General features: G+C 39.2%; 1 protein-coding gene across 1 annotated transcript in view; it reads left to right on the top strand.

The window, feature by feature from the left end:
• The first annotated feature begins 5713 nt into the window (after positions 1–5713).
• LOC139691578 (CD151 antigen-like) overlaps positions 5714–19436 on the top strand; it is a 392922-nt gene continuing 379199 nt past the window's right edge. Inside the window, exon 1 of the mRNA XM_071589463.1 lies at positions 5714–5755. The gene's annotated coding sequence lies outside the window, so the exon portion shown is untranslated. The remainder of the gene's footprint in view (positions 5756–19436) is intronic.

Raw genomic sequence — 19436 nt, 5'->3', positions numbered from 1 at the left:
AGTTCAATGTGAACACTATGGAAATTAAATTTTGCGCCAGGCTCGACGGTTACCTTATTTTTTTATATTATATATCGACCACTGTATATCGCCAGTATCGAATGGGCGAAAACTTTTCCATGCCTCCGCTCAAACTCGCAATAAGTCTTGGTAAAATCAATTCATCATGCATTCATATGAGTGAACTAGTGAACACTAAGTATAGGTAAGAGTTTCCAACGTCTGGACTGTACGGGTGACCCCATGCCATTTGACGCTTGTGTACTTTGACATTGGCGTTAGCGCAGCTTTGGGTGACGTCATGCGCAATCTACCTTCTCTTAACTCCATGCTATCGAACTCGATGATGATAGGAGCATGATCGATAGTCATCACGTAGAAGAGTGGGTTTGATACGCGTCAAAGTTGACCTTTCAAGTAGAACCATGCGAAAATTCATCACCGTGTAATCGCCTTATTTATAAATACATATCTTTTGATACGCATTATATGCTTGTTTGTGCAAAAAAGGTTCCTTTATGTAGTCTGATTTAATGTAAAGATGTCTGGTATGATCTTATCCACAATCAAGAACTTCCAAACTTACATTATAAAAGTTATGCGAAAAAACTCGGTTACTATTTATTAAGAGGACCCAGTGAATTTGAAGCCTTTTAGCATCTCTCTTTTTCTCACGACTAATTTTGCGTATTCGAATATTTTTTCTCAATAAAACAATATTCAAGATTGTTGGCATTGTTATTTGACGAACTATTTCCATTTGTGGAATTATCCGCTAAAATTTTTCATCTCGTTTTCAGAGTTCTGTCGGTATTACCAAATGCAGCATCAACTTGTACAGAGGCAATTCTTATTACAAAAATGCTATCTTCGCCTGCTTATCCTGCTTCTTATTTCTTCCTCGCTTCTCTTATCTTTAGCCAGACTGTTAAACAGAAAAGTAAATTCGTTACACTCCTCAAACTTTTCCTGGTGCATAATTACTTCATCTTTAGGGTTCGTCCATTTGGCCTCGTTTAAAACGGAGATTGTTGTCATAGTTGGTATTGCTCGACAAACTCGGGAGGTCACGAGTTCTGCTAGGGACGCGTACGTCATTTTTTTCGATCGAGAATGGAACAGTTACCGCGCTAAATGCTAAAGCACCTTCGATAAAACCTTAAAATAAATTCCTGGTATGGTACTCGAACAAGAGTTAATTAGCTTTTGCTTGGCCAGAATATTAAGTTATAATACATACTAGCAGTTGTAGGGCATTAATAGCGAGCATGGCAGTGTACACCACAAAATAAGTGCAATAGCTTTGAGATTGAAATCAATGCGAATTAAAAAAATGTGAAAGTTAGTTTTTGAGATATGAGTTGGTACATATTTAAATCGGAAAGCATAAACTAGAGCGGGTTAATCAGTTCACATATCCAGCTAGTGTACTTTGAACAAAAATGATCACAGTAGTACACAAATAATTAAGTAAAGCGGAGATGTTTTCACAAAGCGGAAGGAGTTACTGGTAAAGAGGTGGATTAAGAATGTTCAGAAAAGATTATTGAAACCTTTGATATGGGGCGTAGTTTTTTATGGCTTAGAAACATGGTCGTTGAGGCAAGAGTAGCGTAGATTGGAGACTGATAAAGTGTGAGTGTGAAGAAGGATGGAAAAAGTGAAATGGGCAGAAAGGAAAATTAACAAAGAGGCACGAAGCATGGTGAAATGAAAGGAATGAAGGGAGATAGTGTGTATACGGTATCGGCAAAGGATTTTTGTAATATGAGGTGTCAAGTTGGGTTTTTTAGTAGGTAAGGAAGAGAGATTCATCAGTCTGTGTCCATTCAAAATTATTATACCCGAAGGATTACCATTAATTATTAACTAGAAATTGTATTTTTAAATGTTATGGTAGATTAGGCAATACACCATCATCTTCAGCCAGTAAGAAACTTTTTTTATTGCTATAACGATTGTTTTCTTAAAAGTAAAAGGATTCAGTTTGAACAAAAAGTTAATTGTGTTCAGGTTTTTTATCACATCAACATCTAGTCTGATATGTAAATATATCATGGTAATATTGAAAATTAAAAGATATTGAGAAATTTGATAATTCATAACTTTATTATTTACCCTAAGACAATAGATTCAGCCGATTTTTGAAGAATTAAACGATTTATGAGAATGGATTTGGCACATTTTTGATCAGGGTATTACATTATGAGACCTTTAATTGAATAGAAAAACTGAGTTCTGTTTGATCTTAAGGAGGCTCAAATTTTCCATATGTGGCGTTAACTCGATTAATGGGATGGGTCTCATTTCCTCTCAAATGTATCAACCCAGACAGGTTCTCATGTGTAGGCATAGTGCTTTGAAATACCGATCAACGCGAAAGAATTTTACTCTGAAATTGTTGCATAGGAAAAATTCTCTTGTCTAGAAATTTTGTTTCTATTTTTAAATGAAGATTCACCACTTATCCATTTCGTAGCACTTTTTATATTCACGTCCAAGAGACGGGAGTTGAACTCTCGACCTTTGCGGTTGATCGGTGAGCGACTTGCCTAGCAAAAGGTTTATCCAGACCGGCTTTCAATATTTATTTGAAACATTTTAAACCACGATTGAAAGATGTATGCATTTTTTTTAACGACGAAGCACAGAGTCAGTCCTCGGAAAAGATCGATCGGGAAGCATAGAACGATCTCTGACCCCTCGTTACTCATTCGTATTCAAAGTTTGAATATGGTTGCTATTGGAATGTATTAGTCGAATGATAACAGAAGTATGTATTATCAAAAACTGACATAATGCATTAAGTCAGGAAAAGGAATTGGTCGCGAAATATTAGGAGTTTGGATTCCAGGCAAAAAGAGGATCTTTAAAAAATATGGAGGAAGTGGCAAATTCTATGTTGGAAAAACTTATACGAGGAAAATAAGCTATTTCTAAGAGAGCAGAGTGCTTAAAAACATGGATTAAGACCCTGTGTTTGTTTTCAAATTTTAATGTAAAATTATAGATTTTTTAATGATAAAAATAATATCCTTCCAACCGTTTTCGATTTATTGAAAGAAATACGTTTGCTAAAATTTAGTGATAACCAAAATTGGGCCTCGCACAGCCTATTTAAATTGTACCTGTATTATAATATGTGCAAAATAGTCTTCAAATAACCTTGCAACAGTGAGCTGTCTTAAAAGAGCATCGCATTTACTATTATATTTTTACAAAAAAAAATTAGGACCTGTCATGAACCGCTGATATTTTATTGCGGTTTTTTTTATTAAGTATCATTTAAAAATCCAACTTATTAATTACTGTTTGATTCATATTACATGTTTTCATATCGGAGGTAAGTATAGTTTTGCTCGTACATATCTTGTTCATAAATCACACGTTTCACAATCACGCGAAGAAGACATTAATGTAGTGCTAGGTATCAGTTTGTGTTTTGACTAGGAGAGACTGGAAAGCCTATTAGTTAGCAGTGTTTGTCCATCGAAAACCATTACTTAAACGGAAGAATACCAAATAAAAGTAATTATCATGATAAGTAGTACTTTCATGCTTGAATACTTACTTCAATAGTACTTAAATGACGAAATATTAATTGTAAAAAATATTTTTACGGGAATGTTTACTTTCGAGAAAGTGGAAAACCTTGTCTTGTTGTACAGTCATTATCATAGTGCATAAGAAATAAATCTCGTGTGATTAAAGTCGTTCGTTCCAAAATTTTATAGGCTATTGGTGGAAATTTAGGCTACAGAAACGCGTTTGGTGTTGTGTATATAATGAAGATGTATAGTGGATGGTTCGAAACGTCGACAAATTAACAACAGGGTGTGTCGGTTCAATCGTTTACGGTTCACGTTATGTTATTTTTTATTCTCCTTGGAAAATATTTTGATCTCTTCCCCGATTGAATCAATAGAATATTCCAAATTAACTATAACTTCTCGGGCCGTCGAATTACTCGTCGTATGATGCTATCCCCTCCATTCACCTCTCGACGAAACGAAGCCTTTCTCCGCACCACTTCAAACTTACTACTTGCAGCCTCTCTGAACGTCGAAGCAGCCTCTATCTCTCATCGGTTTCGTTTCTCGATTCCGCCATTATTTCTGCGTCTTTTGAAACGGGGCAGGAAAGTGCCTCAGATCTTGTCTTTCGAGCAAAAAGGAAACTGATAATATAATGCCACGAAATGAGCCTCGAGTTTCTTTTTTTCGCGTCAAGCACCCTAACCGCAATTGGTACTTATTTCATCCGTTCGGAGAAAGCCTGTCGTCACCTGATTATTTTTTTGTGGCATGGTTACACACACAAAATGGATAAAATCACTTTTTGGAATACACACACACACACATATATATATATATATATATATATATATATATATATATATATATATATACACATATATATATATATATATATATATATTATATATATATATATATATATATATATATATATATATATATATATATATATAATTCCTTCCTCCTCTGGCAACATGGTACCGATTCCCTGAAAGCTTTCATTTCCGACCTCAATGCTTCGTCCTCTATTTCCTTCAGTTCTACAGTATCCTCCTCCCAAATCACCTTCCTAGATGTAAATGTTACATTAAGAAACCAAACATTTCACACCTCTGTACATATTAAACCCACAAACAAACAGCAATACTTACACTACAATAGTTGCCACCCATATCACACAAAACGCTCCATTCCTTACTCCCTATCCACAAGGGGACACAGAATTTGTAGTGACCCTGATTCCCTTGATTATTTCCTTTCAAGTCTACACTGTTCCCTCCTCAAAAGAGGTTATCCCGAATCCCTCCTGAACAAAAGAATCCGAAAACATGCGTACACTCCCAAACCTTCCTCCACCGCAGAACCCCACCCTCTCTCAATTTGCACTACATACTTCCCGGGCTTAGAATCTATACGATCAATCCTGAAAGACCTCTACCCTATCCTAAAAAATCATAATGCCACCGCCAACCTTTTTCCCAAATGCCCCTCAGTTACTTTCAAACGCCCCGCCAACCTATCCGATCTCCTCAAATCAACAAATCCACTCCTTAAATCCCCAACCCGTCCTAAAACCACTCCAACGCCTTGCAATAAACCCAGATGTAAAACATGCCCTATTTTCAAAACCAAAATCCCATCCCTCTCCCACCCGCTTTTTAACTCTCTCCCACCAATTCCCTCCTCTACTTGCACTTCTAGCAATGTAGTGTACCTTCTGAAGTGCCAACTGTGCCCTGCCTATTATATTGGGCAAACCACCACACCCCTCAATATCAGAATCAACAACCACCGAGCCTCATGCAAAAACTCTTCCTTCATTGACATGCTCCCTATCCCCAAACACGCCTCCGAACACAACACTCCCTTTGATAAATGCTATAGTGTATCAATCATAGCATCCCTCCCACCCTCTGATCCTCCTCTGAAACTGAAAACACTAGAGCAATCCTTCATCTGGCTTTTGGAGTCCTGGAACTGGCCAGGAATCAATATTAGGCACTAATTACCCTGTTCTAATTATATTTTCATCCCCCTTCCACCCCCATCACCTTCTACATTTTCCCCACCCTTCTAACGCTGCCCCTCCAAACCCGTCCCTTCGGAATTCCCTCCCCACCTTCCCCTTCCATCCATCGCTCCAGCCCTCGTATTCCCTTCAGTTCTGTCCCTCTCCTCCTTGATAAAGGTGGCAACGACCACCGAAAATTCGAAAAATAGTGATTCTCTTTTTTTGTGTGTTTCTGTGTTTTTGTCTGTGTCCACTAGTGCTAAGTGTTATACATTATTATTCACGTCCGTGAGTCTTTCAAAAAGTGTTATATATATATATATATATATATATATATATATATATATATATATATATATATATATATATATATTATACGCCATCTGAATTACATCTATGTAGAATTATAATGGAAACACATGCAGAAATTCAATATTGGTATCAGAGCCTCGATATCGTATGGACATTCTGAAAAATGAGGATTAAAATATTGAAGATGTATACATTTCTGCGAATTTGAGTGAAAACTCGATTTTCAGTCTCAGACCTGATCTTCGTATCGTCAGAAATATGCCGAGAAGAAATAATGTTCATTTTCATACGCATTCACTATCGAAATCATTATAGTTTAGCAACATTATCTGAAATCAATTTATGGGAATAATTACATTAGATAGCAGGTTCAGCGTATTTTAAGTCCAAATGTAATAATATTGTCCAACCAAAATTTAAGCATTAATTTCTTTAGAAGTTATTCTATTGATGCCTAAATTTGATTGATTCTCTAGATTTGAAACTTACTTTAGTGTTAAAATATTGTTATGATTTTTCTCTGCTCGGGCTATCCAGAATTTACTGTTGAGTTTTTTCAGAAATACATTTAAAGTTTTTCTCTATGGTAATTGTATCACATAAATTGAATTAGAAGTACGTACGAGTGTAAATTATTTCAATTTTTTCCCCAAAGTTGAAGAAATTTAACTTCAAAATCCACAGCCTTTTTAGTGCATGTCACGGTATACAAGTGATTTGGTCAACTTCGTTACTTTTTTAAAAGAATTATCTAATTACTGAATTAATCTTATTGTAACGGACAATTATAAAAGTTATAACATGTGAATTTTATAAATTTTAGAACATATATGAATTAATAAATCGCAGTATTCGGAACATTGAGTATCCACAGTATAGAACCTTTATTCCTCAGCTAGAGGGTTAATGAGTTAAGTGAACGGAGAACTCACTTTGTCCTAAAATAAGTCAGACGTTGAAAGAAGTCCATATATCAGGCTTATACCATTCACTTAGAATTGCTTAATTGCGAATTAAAATAGTAAAAATTATCAGATTTACTATTTTTCGCCAAGGAAAATGGATTAATGGTTTTGGACCTGACCTATTTAAAGGATAAAAAAGTGGTAACTTTTTTCCTCCACACCTAATTTTTAATTTACCCGATCACAACACGTTTCGCAGACCTGAATCATTGGGTGTGATTGCAAGACATTTCCACGTTTATTCTTCCCACAGAAATCCAGGAATACCACACGCATTGAAACTAATGTGTAAAACAAATTTATGATTTATCTTTTTGATATGGAAGAAGTCCACAAGGTTATACCAGTTACAGTTGACCGTAAATTCTGTTACTGTTTACACGGTATCGTGGTCTCATATATTAGTCAATATATCCCCAAGGGCTGGATGACGACAATACCTTTCGAATTGAACTCATTTAAAATTTAGCGCGCTTTGAAATTATTCATACCATCTGAAATTCTTACCATTTTCCTCCCTCCACCTCTTTACACGAATATTTTCCTTTATTACATTGTCTTCCATTTTTCATTGCCTCTTAAATGTCTCCACTCTCCTAATTTTTTGAATTTTTCGAATTCTACGCAATAAAACCCACAACACCTTTGAGGGCAGCACTTAAGTTATAAAATATATAAAAAAAAGGGACGGTCACTCTGAACGTGCACACATTTGAATACCACCATACTTGTAAATGTTGAAATTTTCTTTTCGCAAATGCATTCAAAGCATTTTAAATATTTAAGAAGTCCTATTATTTTTCGTGTGATTAAAAAAATCATTTTTAATCTACATTTATACATAGGGATAATGAATGCCACTCATTGTCAATACCCATTCACCTAGATAAAATAATATCGAGTCGTAGTAGAAATCTCTTTGTTACCGAATTATTGAGCGATTTCAGGAAGGCAAAAGCATTCATATTTTATTGGTTTCATTTCTGCCCGACGCCAAAACCTTTTTAAATTACCTTGAGGCAGCTTATTTTGCAAACTTTTGGAGGCATAAATATAAATGATCGGATGACGCCGGAGGAAGTAGGCAAGTGTAAAAGTCACCGGTTCTAGGAAGTGGATCAAGCACAATGCATTTCTGCTGTACCAGTTTGATGGTTGTAGAGTTCAACCAATGCTATTCTAGGGGTGTGAGATTCATACATCAACAAGGTGAGCAGTTTCTTTCCCTGTGCCTCCCGCGGTTTCCCAGTAATGCCTCTCGTACCCGAGAAAATCACACAGCTTGAGTGAAACTGAGGACCATCAGAGGCGTCGCCTGGAATAATACCGAGGTACGGCGTTTACATTTCCTCGTGGCTAAATAGATAATACAGAACTTTGAGGAATTTTCGATGAAATGCAATGTAGAATAATAGTGAACGCGAAAAGATTTTTAAATTACGACGAAGTTTAGATGAGGCAAAAGAAATTTTATTTCTCTGAGCGTCATACATGCTGTAAAAGTAACCCCTAATATGTCTATCGCTGAGAATCCTCGATTCATTTTTTTGTTAAATTGCGTAGGGCTCGGATGAGACTGTCGGCTTAAGTCTCAAAGGGACACGGAGACCGTTATGGTTTACTCTTCGGAAGAGGATTTCGCGACAGCTTATTGTTCCATTCGGCGTGAGGATTGTCACGCCCGAAGCCTTCAATGATAGGAATTACCGTCACGCACGAAGTGCAGTGCTCAGTAATCCCCCCTTATACAATCTGATGTTCGAACGTCAGTTCCCCACGTGCATCAAACCCTAATAGTGGTATTAGTGATCCAGTCTCAAAGATGCTCCAATGGCTCAGGTCATACAGCACCGCGAGTGCTGCAACTGATGAAAATTCATGACTTGACAACTCCGCACATCCATTCACAGGGCGAGATTCAGACCCACGACATTCGTGGTGGGTGATATGCTTAATACATTGCGCGGAGTATTGAGTGCCATCGCAAAAGCCTGTACAACGCCTCCCTTTACAGGAATCGAAGAAACAAAATGAAGTACCCTCAAAAGATGGACACGAATGCTTTTCCGTTGACAGTTTTTCCATGAAGTTTTAATGGAATGCGTTCAGGTGATTAAAAGCCGTAAAAGTTTCGCGCAGCATCATCTACATCTACATAGCACCTCGCAAATCGCCGCAAAGGGCGTATGGCGGGGGGTGTTAGGTCATCAGCCATGCATGCACAAACCCAATCATGATATCTACACAAATATCAGTTTGTTCATACCCTAGATGAAAGTTAATCGCATGAAAGGAGGTACTTACATGCAAGAATATTCAATAACAGGATATGTACTAATTTATGACCACGTGAGAATAAGTTCATTACGCGAAACGTTTTGAAGGGCATGTAGATGGTTATGGTTTCTTGTGCACCGAATTCCCTTCCAAAGGCCCCTGGTTCGAATTCCGAAGGTGACAGGATTTTATCAGTGGTACCTACTTAAAGAGTCACCTGTGAAGAGCACTTCGAGCGGAGTATGCAGTACTTCGGGTCAGGAGCGTTAAATTGTGTGACCTCACTGTGTATTTAGTGAATAGAGTTGGCTAATGCCAACTGTGGGTTTCTTTCCATCCTCCGCCTATTCTCTGAATGTACAAATACCCCAAACGAATCGCTCACCTATTTTAAATATTAAAAATGACCTCAGCCTTTCCTACCATGAATACAAATAATAGTGCGAGGCTTTCAAGATAAGGGTATGGAGAGGAATGGAGGAAATGAAATGGGTGAAGAGGAAAATCGGTGATGAAGATCTAGGCGTAGTGGAAGAAGGGAGATGGCTTTTGGGAGAAATTTGAGGAAGGCGGGACAAGTGGATGCATAAGATACGGAGAGTATGAAATGGGTTACTGAGGACCATTAAACATGGAATATTTTGGAAAAAGTGAGAGAGAGGGAAGAAAAGAAGGGCAGAGAAGGAAGTTTAGAAAAAGAGGAGGCATTTTGGATAGAATTTATAGGAGGTAGAAAGTATGCAGAGCAAAAGAATGAGCCATTGTAATATTTACACCTAGTGTGGGGTGTAAGGATGAATTCTGCCATATTTGGTAGGGCTTTTCAGTAAAGTCATTTGAAGTCACTGAATCATCGAATACCCACCCTAATCCCAATAGATTACTGCTGAATTAATGAATCTGAGTAATACAGAAAAATTGAAAACAAAATAAAATCATGTGAAATGTCATCCAAAAGAAAATACAGAGCATATTTTATTATTAATCGCATGGTCGCGGTCATCGTTCGGAATCAGGGTGCGCGCATCGCCCATGTTGGGAAACATGACTTGGGAATCACTTGGTTCCGTTGGTTAAAAATTCATATGGCCAATGGAGGGTGGTATTGTATTGGGTTGGTTACTCCCATGCAGTTGAGAAGAGTCTGATTGGTGTCACCTCTACTCGTAGTAAAGCTATCGCTGAACTAAAACATGGCACACAGTCATTGGTTATAATCCAGGCTTTGGAAACTGAGGAAAATATTTAAGATTCAATAAGTTAACTTTATATGATGATCGGACGCCTCGACTGCGCTAGTCATTGCCACAAGTTTTAGCAAATGTAGGAATGGATAACATGTCAGATCTTTATACCCGACACTAGCGCCAAAGCAGTCGGTATATGCAATATAAAAAATAAGATAATCACCAAGCGCTAAGTAAAATTTAACAGCACAGTATTAAACCGTATTCCAAACGAAGGGTAGAAATGAGGTGTAATTGCAGTAGCTACTAGGGGGTAAGATCGATAACAGAGGTCGTTTTCGCCTTTTTGGATAGGTTGGTATTTTGCCTGGGTTAGGATGTTTAGGGTATGGTCGAAGGGTGGAGAGGAACCCGATGTCAGCATTTGCCTGTTACGAAGGTACTGAGTACCCCAAGGCGCCAATCGTATTAACGATTGACGCCTAGGGGTACCCAATTTAACGTCTCATCCGACGAATGACCTACTCCACTTAGAAATGTTCTCCAAACATGGCATCCCAAGCAGTGATCGGAATACGTACTTCTGAAAAATATTCAGCCGACTTAGTGATTCGAACCCGAGACCTCAGAGGTGGGAAGCTAGTGAATTAGCCTCTGAACCATTCCGAATCCTGGTAAAAGTGCCTAGGGTCCAAGTATCCACTTTCGTTTCCTCTGAAGAAGGCTTCCTAGGCCCCTAAAATGTACGGCAGATTCAGCTCCGGCAACGTTATGTGCTCGAAACAAGAGAACGTCGAATCTCAATATTTTATTTTAGTTGATAAAAGAGTAATTTTTGCTTGTCAAAATTTTCATTAGAGTTGCGTGGTTTAGTATAGTTTGTTCAACTTTAATTAAGAGATCGATTCAAATTAATAATTTGAATCCATTGAAATTAATTATTTCGTAAACTAAGTATTAGATTTATCTGAACATTTTGTACTAGCATAATTCGATGACAGTTCCTAAAAGTTCAATTGATCTACTTAATATTAGGTTTTTTTACTTTTAAAATAAAATTTTTATTCGCGAAAATTTCTTCAATTTTTACTATTTCATACCCGTGAATAGGATATTCGCAACGTACTCCCGTGACTCGCCTTTACAAGATTGCCCCCGAGAATTGAGAGAAAGCGTTCATCGCTCTCACACTACGAGCTTGAGGGTCCTTAGCTCGGGGCCTAAAATTCTGGACACCCATCCCAAGATGACTGACTTCTCTGAAGTGCCCTTCTAGCTATTAGGGTAGGTGACCAACGGTTAAGGTCATCTATGCCATCAGAGATGAGTGGGTGAGTAGGGATGGGACGTTCAGGTAATGGAGGAAGGATGAAGGGAAACCCGGCGTCGGCATTAGTAATGCTCCTAACGAAGGACCGCCAAGGGGTTACGCAATTGAAAATCCCATCCGTTGGACTGTGTACTCAGTTTGAGTGCCCTTCGTGTAGTACCCTAAGTACTAGGGATCTGGATACCCCAGAAAAATAACCACAAAAAAACAGTCTTCTCCGGGATTCGAACCCCAGTCTTATACGGTGTGGGAAGCTAGTAAATTAGTCCTGGAAACGTTCCGATATCCATGGTTATTCACTGGTACATATCGTTCATTACACAACTTCATGGTATTATTATTAGACTAGCCTAGTCTTCAAATTGTTTTTTTTTGAATTTTTATAAAATAACATTAAGTAAAATATTTTTACGGCAATTCAGTAGGCTGCTGATCGTAATTTGAGCTTAGGTTTATTTCAACATGCACGAAAACACCGAACCTCAAAGCGTGAAACTTGCCAATGTCACGTGTGTTGTTTTTATTGGCGCTTTCTCTTTCTGAGTATTGGATACCCACTCTTAGCTTTTCTGACTCCCTGCTTGGACGACAATTTGACCCACCCCCCCCTCCTTCTTCGGCAGACCTCGCATTGTTCGCGGAAAATAACGGAAGCGGCCCGGGCGCCATGTTTGCGGCTCTCCCGCCTTTCTTCCCCCCTTCGCCTCTTCACACGACGACCTACCCACCGCGCTGTACTCCTGCACCTCCCCCCTCGCCCCCCCACCCAGACTCCCTCCCGCCCTGTTTCATCCAACCTTTACCCTCCTCCCCACCCACCCCCGTCGTCCTTTCGCTCTCTTCACTCCCACCGGCGACCCCTCCCCTCCACCCCGTCTGCATCCACACCCTTATCCTCCCTCCCCCACCTTTTTACCCCACCTTACCGTGGGCTGCGCAGCTAAGCGTCTAGAGGGATTCCATTATTCTCAGGCGGCGGGCTTCTCCGTACGTGCTTTATCCCTGAATCTGCAGTGTTCTCGTCATCAGAAATAAAGGTTTTGGAAGCTTTCAAAAATATGCAAGGATGCTGCGTCGCTAGAACATGAGCCATTGTTCCCGTGCCCTCCTAATCGTGGCTTCGGGAAGGAGCATCTCTTCCACGAGGAGCTCGGTGGAGTGTAAGACTTCGGTGAGGGAGAGAGAGAGAGATGGGGGGGGATGGAGGGAGGGTTCCGTGGCTTCCTGCCCCCGTCTTGGGCGGGGTGAATAATGGCTTCCGGGACGTGGTCCGTCGGGGAGAGAGAGAGTATGCCTTGCGTTTGGAAAGAAAAAATATGCGAGGATATCGCCCCGCCCCCCCGTTTAGAATATTTGTTCCCTTAATTAACGTTTAGTCTTTTCCCTGTTGATAGTAATTTACTGGAGGAGGGTGGTTTCGGGAAACCAGCAGTATTTCCGCGAAAAGAGGAGAGGTTATAGGTATCTCCTGTTCGTAGGAAACCTTTACTGAGGCTGTAAAATCTTGTATTTTGATGAAATATTTGACAATCTTGAAAGTTATTGCTTTAATGTTTATGTAACCGTCGAAAAAAAATTATATGAAATCATACAGAGAAGGAACAACTTAATATACATCGAACTTTCTGTGATATATTTCATCAGATGTAGCCTTAGTTTTCTTTTGAAACATTCTTATTGAAATATATGGTGCCGTAATTACGTGTTCTGGTAAAAAATAGTAGGGGCAATATTTCCAGAGGGTGGCTTAGAATGAATTACGAGAAGTTGGTTTTGGAAAATTTTGATGCAAGGAGCTGTGAGGTAACGAAGAGTTCGGCAGTAATCAGGGTGGTCTGGAGAGTTGCTACGAAGCATTTATCGAATTTATCACCCTTGAAAACGATTTAATTCCGTGAGGTGAGGAGTTTTTTTAAATTTATCGACAACTGCAAAGAGATGTGGGAGATGCTACGACAGTAACTTTTAACGGAGTCATCCGCTAAAATGAATTAAAATGCTACAATTTTAAAGTGTAAAAATCATTTACAGTCAAGGCGAATGATTTTTACACTTTAACATCGTTAAATTCTCAGAAAACTGATTAATCTAAAAAATCTGCAATCAGTTTGCGCTTATCCATTATGAACTTGGAAATAATCTCATTATTTTTCGAATGCAACTATGATGCAAATGGTTTTTTTCAAAGAAGCACTTATTTCTCAGCCATTTATAGTTTTCTCGGTTAATTTGAGTACAAATACTCTGGTTGGAATAATTCTGTTCTTTTTTTGTTTAAGCGGATTTTAGTCATTTTTCTTTTCTATAAAGTGCAAGCTCTTACCTGATACAGTTTATCCAATGCACTCTCATTTATTTACATCCATTATTCCCTCAAATTCGTCCTGATTCATTTTATGTAATACTGCTTTGGATATAACACGTCCTTAGGGCGTTCTCGTTAAGTATTCATTTACTTGTGTGCCCGTCTAGTTACTTCTCGAGTGGTTAATGTTTTTCGAATTTATATAAATGCCAGTCTCCAAGTTTAACAGCTGTCAGTAAAACAAGTTTAACAGCGGCTTAAGTAAAAATAGAGACATTTAGAGGATACTATTTTTATTTACCGTGAATATATATTTGCATATATCGGGCCCTTGCGGTGATAAGTATAGGCGCCTATATAAAAATGACCCGAGGTCTATTTCCAGAAGGTTTAATTTCCTCCAGTATTTCGAACTCCATGAAGGAATAGTCTGCGCAATGAATTGCAGGGTTCGTGGAAGTGTGCTGGAATGAAATAGAAGGAAAATTCACAAAATGTTAACGTTCACTTTGACTGAAAAATACTGGTTTAATCTGAGATTTTTACTCTTTCCTTTTTCAGTGGTTATAGTATTGGAATAGTTATGTCGTAAATTTTCTCATTAAGTCACGTACATGCTCGTGATAGTAAATTTATTATTGTTCACAACATGCAGATGTTGAAGTAACCTGATCATCCTGAACGAAACGAATGAAGGATAATTTAAGTCTTCATACAGTTAGTGGACAATTTTGTGTTTTTCTAGGGTCCTTGCACTAATCCAGTATAAGGTAATGCATCGTGGGGTTGTACATTGTTAACTCCTTTCGTATTCGTTACGGGTAGCAAACCTTGAAGTTCCTTTTTTTTCACATTTTCATTTTTTATGAGGAATTTTCCCGAAACGGCGGCTGTAAGTATATGCAGGTGTTTGTTTGCTTTGCCTGCACGCTAATTTTAAGGATGATGATGGACCGTCAAGAGAACTCATAATTCTCTTGCCCCTGTTGATTATGTACTTGGCAATTCATTTGTCCATGGAAGTTGCATACACTCAAGGAAACTCCGGGGTCTGATTTATTTTTTACGGGTGCCTGTGCCCACGGAACTGCAGGCAGATTTCTCCCATACGAGCTTTCGATATCCACTCACCGACGACTTATGTTCAGAAAATAAATACAATAAACCAGATGGTCCTCGTGCTCTCAAGGCAAAATTAATGAACGTATTACTTTGTTTGTTTACTTTCTTAAAGGAAAAACATTTGGAATCTTTCAAAAGCTGACTTTTCTACATGCTTCCGTCAGATAACTGTGCAGTGGGCAAAGCATAGTGGGCAAACTGCAATCCGGAGCAAGGCAATTTTGAATATTTCCCAAATCTCAAAATTGTTTTGTTCTATTTAGAAAGCTGGAAGTTGTTTCTTCCTACTTTCCTCTGTAGGACCGGTACACTGCAGGTAATTAAATGAAAATACGGGGTGCGTTCCAAAAGAAATGCAATTGAACTTCCCGCACTGCTCCTATTGGTCGCAGGGATTAAACCTCTTGGAATAGGTGGGGGGTGGGAAACGCTAAGCTTTGCCGCGAAACTGGTCTCAGTGCTCTTTAAGATGTTCAAGAAGCAGGAAGTCAGCTATTGTAAACCTCTGCGCGCCAACCGAGTCACGAAAGACCAACCGAGTGAACGAGTAAAATTTGGCAACGTATTGAAAATGAACATGATATTTGGACAACGTCATTACTGTTGATGAAACCTGAGTTTTTGAAGACGACCGAGAATCCAGATGCCAAAGCTCTAAGTTACACACCGACCAGTCCCCCAAGCCCAAAAAGGCAAGAATGAGCATATCAAAAGTGACAACTCATGCTCAGTGTCTTTTTCGGCAGTAAAAGCGTGGTCCATAAGGAGTTTGTTCCTCAAGGATAGACAGTTAATGCAGCTTACTACATGAATGTGCTGGAAAGACTCCGCAAAGGGGTCATCAGGACGAGAAAAGACATATCCACTACCTGGCAACTCCATCACGACAACGCGCGTTGCCATAAAGCGCTACGAGTCCACGAGTACCTGGCCAAACACCAGGTGCCAACGCTGCCCAACTCCGCCTATAGTCCTGTCGTCGCCCCAGTAGACTTCATTTTGTTCCCTCGGATTAAGGCAGCCCTGAAAGGAACCCGTTTTTCGTCCATAGAAGAGATCCAACCAGCCGTGACGAAGACCTTGCGAGAGATCCCCGGAGACGCTTTCGCATGGCAGAGTCGATGGAAAAAAGAGTCCGCTAGTTCCTGGCCAAACACCAGGTGCCAACGCTGCGCCACCCCGCCTATAGTCCTGACGTCGCCCCAGCAGACTTCTTTTTGTTCCCTCAGATTAAGGCAGCCCTGAAAGGAACCAGCTTTTCGTCCATGGAAGAGATTCAATCAGCCATGACGAAGACCTTGCGAGCGGTCCCAGAAGACGCCTTCCTGGGCGCGTACCGGTCATGGCAGAGTCACTAGAAAAATTTGTATTGGCCCAAGGACAGTACTTTGAAGAATTTTAAGTGTTTGTGCAAATCTGTTCAATAAATTACTTTTAAAAAAATAAAAGCATTACTTTTGGAAAGCACCCTGTGCTGACTTCAAACATCAGAGAAGGTTGATGGATCAATAATTTAGAAACTCGATGTTTTGTGCAATCCGGTTCAAGAAGGTGGGTTGGATTGCGAATCCAAAATATTCTAAGTCAGCAATATTTCTGAAAATTGTTACCCTGCTCTTCGTTCCCTCCTTCAACCGTTAAAGTCCCCAATTATTTCTTCTATTTGATCAGATTCACTACCTATTTCTTCCTTCCTGTGCTTACTTGTCGGAATACATACCAAAAAGGTGTTTCCCTATTATTAGTAGTCTCTCAGTTTATGGTAGGGTTTCGACGAACACTGGGACTGCATACTACCGTGCTCTAACCAACATGATAAAATACATAGCATTAAACGCTATACTAAATATAATAAAAAAAACTCATTGGCTAGCTCTGCATACTTTCTACCTCCCTTCCAATTACAACTAAAATACATATCCTTTTCCTCCTTGCACCTTTCTCTCCCAGAATTCTCCCTTTTACATAAGTCCTCAGTATCCCACTTCCTCCTTTCAGTATCCCTTGCATCCACTTGTCATGACTTTTTCGATTTTCTCTCAACATTCCTTTCCCTTACTCTACCATTCCCAGGACTTAACAGTTTTTCTTCCTTCCATCCATTTTATTTTCTCCATTTTTCTCATAACCCGTATCTTGAAAGTGTACAGTATACACTAATCCTTTTTCTTCAACTTCTAAGTTTCCAAGATAAGCAAAACTTCACTCCACGTTAAAATTTCACTACTCTAATTTTTATGTCTAAGTTTAAGGTTCCTGTCATCAACTGACGCAATTATTGTTATTTTATCCCTACCAATCCAACCTCCTAAATTTATTGGCTCTGATATTAGATTTGATAATAGTTCCGATGATGGTCTGTTACTTATTACCTCTATGTTATTCTCTTTCTCAGCATTCTTCTTTCTCGTAACATGTTTAGTGCTGTACATTCTCCCCTATGGCTTCTATTTACTCCTTTGTTTCATATGCCATTGCAACTATCGCTTGATCAATCCCTAAAATATATTATTGTTCCTCTACACAGGTCTTCTCTGTCTTTAGTTACTCCCGCTTTATCTTTTTAGATGTTTTCTAATTTACTTGTGCCCCGTATTATCCGGATTATATTGTTTTAATATACCCTGATATCATTCTAAATGTTACCCACTTCTACTTTGTCAAGGGTTGTTTTTATGAGAAGGATTTTAGGAATATACAATAATAAAGTAAGAGAACGTTGTTACTTAGCCTTAGTACGGACACATTAAAAATACGGGGAAAGACTTTGGTACTCATAGGAGAAAACGTAATTAATTAAGTAAAAGGGCCAGGGAAATTCCTCTAGGTTATTTCAAAATTGCTACGAGAAGAAAATAATCTTGAGGGATATTATGGAAGAATTAGGCAGGAAGTCACCTAATTCACGAAGAAACCAGACAAGACTTGTGACTTGTAGAAAGTTACTGGGCATACGAGTTTCCTAGTGACACATAGACAATTAATATTGAACTAAATTATATTGATGCAATTACGATGATTAATCGTCACAAGCGGATTCAGGAGACCGTTTTCCCTTTCGAACGATGCGCAATCATAAACAAACAAACCCAAGCACCCGGATGGACAAAGTCTCTCCCAAAAGTAGCATTCTTTTTTTTTACTGGGTAGACGGACGGACGGGCGGAGGTTTCTCTGACTAATTTTGAGAGGGGTAAATCTCAGGGAAGACTGGAGGCTGATGGAAGTTGGCTCCCAGCCTTAACGGAGTGCAGATCGTTCGTTTGCGAAACCTGTATAGGATAACCTCGTCATGGTCAGTCATAAACTGGTTATTGAAACAAAGCACACGATCAAACTTTGCGTGAAACTGGGCAAAAGAAAAAGACTCATGAAAGAGACTCATCACAAGCGTAAAGCAGCTTATGGTGATAATGCCTTGGGTAGATCGGATGTTGAGTCGCAAAAGTTGCTTAGAGAGGGCAGAGAAGATGCCGAACATTCAGGATGCCCTTCGACCACAAAAAGCGATGAAAGCCTCGCAAGAGATCTCTTGTCTTTGTTGGACAGGGATCGCAGATTAAGTGTCCCCATGGGTTTTTGGGTGCGTGGCATCCCTATCAGTGATGTGCATCGACTTGTGACCGAAAACATTGGCATGAGAAAGGCGTGTGGAAAGTTGTTGCCACGAGTTCTTTCGGACGAACAAAAGGATATATTGTATTAACTTTAAAGACTAAAAATTAAGGATGTAGTCAAACATCGGATGGGCAGTGTTAAGAAGAGGTATAAGGCAGGGTCGTCCGTTGCTGTTCAACGTATATGTGGAGGAAATGATTAAAGAGACATGGGAAGAACTGGAGGTAGGAATGAAAGTGGGCGGGGAATTCGTAAAATCAGTTAGGTTTGCTGATAACCAAGCTTTAGTTTCTCAGTCAGTCAAGGGGTTGCAAGCATTGCTGAGTGAATTGGAAATTCAGTGCGACAGGTATGGGATGAGAAACAATATTAATAAAACAAAGGTTATGCGATTTTCTAGAAATAAAAAGGCCCAGCTTAACATTAAAATAGGAGGGCAAAAACTAGAGCAGGTGGAACAGTTTACGTATCTCGGAAGTGTTTTGGACCAACACGGTCAAAGTAGTAAGGACGTAAGGAGAAGAATTGCGCTAGGCCAAGAGGCTTTCACAAGGTGGAGGGAGTTGATGAGAGGGACGTTAAGTCAGGATATTAAGGCAGTGGGATGCTGAAAACTGTAATAAAGGGCAGAAAGTTAGGCAAACGACGAAAGGGCAGGCACAGGATAGGGATGTTGGACGGGATAAAGGGAGGAAGGAAATACTCAGACATGAAGAGGGACCTGATTTAGAGTAGGTTGCTGGAATGTCTCTTGTTAGGAGTCACAAAATATT

This window comes from Hetaerina americana, unplaced genomic scaffold (genome assembly GCF_022747635.1).
Source record: "Hetaerina americana unplaced genomic scaffold, ioHetAmer1.1.p SCAF_38, whole genome shotgun sequence".
Lineage (NCBI taxonomy): Eukaryota > Metazoa > Arthropoda > Insecta > Odonata > Calopterygidae > Hetaerina > Hetaerina americana.
The sequence above is the reverse complement of the archived record's forward strand: the minus strand, read 5'-3'. Positions and strand labels throughout refer to the sequence as shown.